The 5938-nt window shown below is 40.5% G+C and overlaps 1 long non-coding RNA gene across 1 annotated transcript; it reads left to right on the top strand.

Moving 5' to 3' along the window:
* Positions 1–484: 484 nt before the first annotated feature.
* On the top strand, positions 485–4765 carry LOC144375352 (uncharacterized). The gene is made up of 4 exons (XR_013435057.1): positions 485–566; positions 1051–1462; positions 4092–4312; positions 4488–4765. It is a non-coding gene; the product is annotated as an uncharacterized LOC144375352 (long non-coding RNA).
* Positions 4766–5938: the final 1173 nt, after the last annotated feature.

Raw genomic sequence — 5938 nt, 5'->3', positions numbered from 1 at the left:
AGGTCAGGAGGGTGGAGCTTTCATGAGTGACATTAGTTGCCCTTATAAGAGGGACCCCCAAGAGCTCCATGGGAGGATGAAAGCAGAACTCAGGGGTGTACAACCTGGAAGGGGCCCTCACCAGAACCCACTTATGCTGATCCTGATCTGGGATTTCCAGCCTCTACACCTGCAAGAGATGAATTTCTGTTATGTATGAGCCACCCAATCGGTGGTACTTTTTAAGAGCTGTCAGAATGGAGGAGATGACAAGGGCTCTTCTCCGGGTGAGAAAAGCATCAATTCTATGTAAAAGCAACAAACAAAAGCACAGGGATGAAGGTGCATTACCTTTGAACTTAAGCTCTCCCAGTCTCATTTGCCTGTGGATATTAAGAATAAGTGTTAAAATATGAATATGACAGAGATTTTCTTCCATTTTCCGACCCCCTTTACCCCCAGGGAGAACACACCTAAAGCTCATTCTGCTTGTACAGACCTGCAACTTTCCAGTGGCAACTGTTGATACAGGTGGATCAAGGTTGAGTACCTGAGGATGGCCCTGCATTTTCTCTAAGCTGGAAATGGTACCCAAATGAATGGAAGCCAGATCAAGGAGTTGGGAGTGGTTCAGTGTGGGGGTGAGGCACACAGGGTGGGAGTAACATTTCTTTCCTTTCCATCAAGAGATTTTATTTGTTTTTTTTCTTTAAAATATCAGAAATCAAATCATAACAAAATCCAATCTCCTAAACAGTAGAGAATAAGAGAAAGAGGAGGAAGAATGGTTGGGGAGGGGAGTAAGAAAGAAAAAGAAATCTCTCCATTTCTTTTCCCATCTTGCTATAGTTTAAATGTGTCCCTCAAAGTCATATGTTGGAGAGTGTATCTCCAGTGCAGAGATGTTAGGAGATGGGACCTTTAGAAGGAAATTAGACCTTGAGGGATTCACCCTCATGAGTGGATTAATGCCATTATCTTGAGAGTGGATTCCTAATTCCCGGCTTCCCTCTCCCCCTGCCCTCCTCTCTCCCTCTCCCCATCCCTCTCACTTTTGCTCTTCTGCCGCAGGATGATCCATCAAGAATGCCCTCACCAGATGAGGCCCATTAACCTGGACTTCCCAGCCTCCAGAACTATGAGCCAAGAATTTCTGTTCAGTATAAAGTACCTAGTCATCATAGATACGTTGTTTTAACAGTAGAAAACAGGCTGACGCTGACACGTGCCATGAAGGAAGACAAAAGAACACGAATCCCATAACACGTAATTTAGTGTTTAACTAAAAGGTGTTCATCTGTTTAGTTTCAGGGATAATGTGTACTTGCCATGGAAAACCCCACGGACCTTGGTCACTAATCCTATCCTTTTCCCCTTTTCCCCTTCCTCAACATGGATCCTCACATGAGCAGGCCAAGAGCATTTGGGCGTCATGGATGGCGAGGCACAAATCAAGATCATCAGGATCAGCTGCAGCCCACAGGTCTGATTCACTCCTGAGGCAAAGCTTTGGGTTTCCCAAGGGAGGAAGGAAAGGGTCATGGTTCCATCCAGGAGCCGCCCCTGCACGCTCTGACTTGAACTCTGAGCTGGATGTCCTCCTCCTGCATTGGTCTGTGGCACTTGGAAATCACAACTCAATGAGGGGATTGATGATGATAAGGGGGCTAGAAAGAGCCCAGAGTACATTCACATCTCTACCTATGATTTTTTTCAGTTATAGGTCAATGAGAAATCACTAGAAAGGGCCTTAACCAAACAAAAAGTAATAGGGGGGGGCATTCTTTGAAGCCACAAAGTTTGGTGTAAATTGTTGTACAACAAAGATGACCAGAATGAAGCCTACCTTGGAGAATGGTGGTGAGGATCTAACGAGATGTGCTGGATATGAAAACGGTTCAGTTAATATTAGCTATAACTTCCTTCTAGCATAGTTGTTCTATGATACTCTCTAACCCTAGAGGGGATGATTTTCCACATTTTTAGAGGTGTGCCATCTAGAATGTAGGTCACTAATCAATCAAATTAAAACAGACGAACCTCCTGCCATCTTCCTCCCTTTGGATGCTTGACAACAAACCTCTTAATGTATGTTATTTGGAATCCAATGGAAGGGCTCACAATGCAATTTATGTGTATAATGCCCGCAAAATCTGAGTTTTTAATAAAGAGTCATCATCACTTAGCCATTCCTGTCCTCAAAATAAATAAGTAAATAAATGAAGGAAAGATGCAGGGCCAAAGCTTAACAAAAAGAGCCATCAACACCATCACATTTTAGAAATGTGGTTGAAGTCAAATATTTCATGTCCTCTCAAACAGTTCTTTCCACACCACCCAATTCCTCAGCCCAGCAATACTCCAATCTGAACAAGTCTTAAAATAATAGGCTTTTCCAGGACAAGACAGCAGAGACCATTTGATCAGAGTCACCATCCACTGTTCAACCAATGACAAGCTGTGACTCTCTGAGCTACATTAGGCAAATTGCTTCCACTCTTTCATACTATTAATTGGAAATTAAATGTAGCTTTTTAAAAATATTTATGCAAAGCTTACAAGTGATTAATTCCTGTCTATATTTCAGGTCTGTGCATAAATATTAACATACATATACATATATATGTAAACACATATATGTTGTATATATATTAAACACTATTTAAATTGGAATAGTCTCAAAAAGTACACTTCCATTTAAAGATTTTATATTATAATAATACAATTTAATTTCACACATTACTGAATACCCAATATGTGCAGGGTGTCATTAACAAAATGGTATCAAAACATTAACCATGATGGCAGCCCAGCTTTCAAATCAATTAAATTGAAAATCTGTTTAAAATTAGGAGAAGCAATTTATGCTGTCTCCCATGTAATTTGAGAGAAGGTATTTTAAGGACTTTTAAATTTTTAAAATATTTTAAAATATTTCATTAAATGAATATTTCCATTAATGTTCATTAGTTGAGTATAGTTGATTATAGCATAGACTGTGTTTCTGGGGACACCTTTATTAACAATGCTTTCGAAGTGTCACTTATGATTGTCTTCTGATCTGTGGATAGTTAGTACTTCAAAATTATGTTTGCTGGTGAAACTTTTTCCTGGTACTCACTGATGGGAACACCCTTTCATTTTGCTAAGAGCCCTGATTAAAGAAACTAAGTAACTCAATCATTGGTTTGAAAGCAGGAATATTAACACTTTCATTGACAACTAGGTCCTTGGTTATGATGGACATACAATGTCGTTGATCATGTTGGTCCCTCTCTAAGTAGACATCAGGGAAAAATATACATGATTCAAATCTTCCGTGTGAAATGGTAATCATTTAAAATTAGTTGCAGAAACTGGTGTAATTAATGAAATTTTAAAAATATGAGTGAGATTTGCTTGAAAATTCTGAACTTAGACTTTCTGCCCTGTTCTGACAACTGAGGAGTAGCTGGAAGCTCCCCACTACTTCCTAAGCTGCTGCATGCGTCCATCTCTATGCGTCCATCTCTATGTCGACCTACTGGCCCACACTTCTTGACCAAGCAGCACATACCATAAGGAAGCAAATTAGCCTGCACTCTCAGGTCTGCCATTTCTTCCTTTCTCTGTTTGAAAGTGAAGAACAATGCAAACCTATAATAGAAGAATATGCTCCTCCGTTTTACAGAGTAGCTATTTTCCATGCAAGATCCTGAGAGTCTCCAACTCCAATGAAAGAATAGAGACATGGACGATTACACATTTCTGACAGGTGCCAGTACTGCCTGTGGCTTCCTAGATCTGAGCCATCTGTCCCTCTGCCTCTTCTGTTACCTGTCAAAATCCTTCTAGATTTCCTCAGGCTTTCGGCTCCTTGGTGGTCTGTTTGAGCATCTGCTTACCTTTATCTCAAATCATTTTAGCTGATAGGCATTTCCTTGGAAAAGTTATCTGACAGATTTTTTTTTTTTTAAAAAATCCTTTTAACAACTACCAAGTACTCAGGAAATTATCTTGATGGCCTGGGAAACTGACAGCCCAGTATTTCCAGAAAGACCATTACAATGTCTGTGTGTTCCCACACTTGATGATCTGTATCAATTAGGTGATCTTTAACTCTTTTATTTCAGCTACAATGAATTTAAGATAATGGAAAACAGACTGCTGAGAGAGATGCCTGGATTTGATCCTGTTTCTGCACTTTGCTAATGGTGTGACTTTTGAAAGGTCACACCTTTCTCATTGGTCAAGCAGGACTACCTGTGCCCACCTCTCAGAGTTGATGGAAGATGCGGTTTATGGGCAGGCCCCACCCAACACCTGTCATGTGATGGAACCTCCAAGCTCTGAGGTAGTTCCTCCCTGCTTCTTTTTTCTATTGAGAATCGGAGGTGAGTGGAGAGAGTCAGATATGGCCTGGCATACTCAGTCTCCAACCTATCAGTGCTGTTCGTAGCTCTGTCTTTAGGGGACACTCCTCTGAATGCTTCTCTTCGTGTTCCCCCATGCATCCTCCTGCGACACAGCATGCTGTCACTCCCACTCCTCTGCTCAGATGCACACATGGCCACAACCCTGACTCTTCCCATGGATGTCTTGACAAGGAGTGCTACAGAAGGAGAGACACCAGTCAGCCCATCGAACACCATCTAGAAAGGAACAAAGAAATACAAACATCAAGCCTCCTATAGCACGTGGAAGAAGTTGGTTGTGTTTGAATATATTAATTTAAATCAAGAAATAAGCTAGCATATGCAAGGCAGAGAGTAACTTCAAGTAAATAAACCTTGAGAATTCTGGAAAATCATTTTTTTTTTGGTTTTGTTTTGTTTTTACAGACAGAAATACCCAAAGCAGGAGACATTGTCTACACTGTTTGTTAGGAAAAATGAAAGTCCCTTTAGAAAAAGTTGTATGAGAGAAACCAATCTTTTCACCTTGACATCTTTTCTGAAAAAAAAAAATCTATATCTTAAAACTGAAGAGGACCAATTTCAGAAAACATGGTACCTCATTTGATGTACAAAAGTAGAAATTAAGTTCTGGGATAATGATCGTTACCTAGCTGATATTTGGTGAATGTTTGCAATGTGAGAAAGTGAACAACTCTTGTTACATCTGCCCCATCTTATTCCATTCTCACAATAACTGTGTTTCACAGATGAGGAGATGGAGGCACAGAAGGGCTGAAGAACTTGTTCTGGGTCACAAGAGTTGAAAATAATGAAGCTAAGATGGGAAGCCAGGAGTTGGGGTCCAGGAAAACACACTGAACTAGGCTGCTGTGGACAGTGACGCAAGGTATGCCCTCCATCACCGTCCAGGGTGCCTGTCCTCATCACTGAGCCAGGCAGCTTCCCACAAGGACAGTGTCTGGGACTGACTGCCATCCCACTTTGGGGAAGCAAGTTTTATGGTATCATAGGAGAACAAATGAGAAAAGGTGTCCTTTCTGCTGGAACCCAGTTGCTTAGAAAAAAGGTGGGGGGTGAAGGAGGAAATATCAGGATTTGGAGAGTTGCATGCTTGCTTTTCAGGCTGAATATTTATTTGAAAAGTTTGATTTTGTTGTAGAATGCTCTCCATGGTCACAGAACTGAAATAATTCCTGGGAAGAAAAATAATTAAAACTCCTCATATAATGACGTATAGTTCCTACTAAGCTCTCAAGGGGAAAGGATAATGATTGCAAGCTAACCAAAGGAATATTGAGAGAGGAAAGAAGTTAAGAATTTCATAAAATTGAGTCCCAAAGTGATGTTGCGTGGGATTTGATAACTTTTCCAAAGCTAGCCATATAATTTCAAAAATATTAGTTCAATTTAGCAATATTTGTTGATTATTATGCACTGAATTTCTGGGCTGGGTGCTGGGAAGATGAAGACAAGTAACTTACACCATCTTTCCTCAAGCATTATAGGCTAGAGGTCAGTCAACAAGCCAAAAGTATAAGATGTGGTGCATTTAGTTAGGTATC

Source organism: Ictidomys tridecemlineatus, chromosome 2 (assembly GCF_052094955.1).
Source record: "Ictidomys tridecemlineatus isolate mIctTri1 chromosome 2, mIctTri1.hap1, whole genome shotgun sequence".
Taxonomy (NCBI): domain Eukaryota; kingdom Metazoa; phylum Chordata; class Mammalia; order Rodentia; family Sciuridae; genus Ictidomys; species Ictidomys tridecemlineatus.
This window is presented reverse-complemented; position numbering and strand designations above follow the sequence as displayed.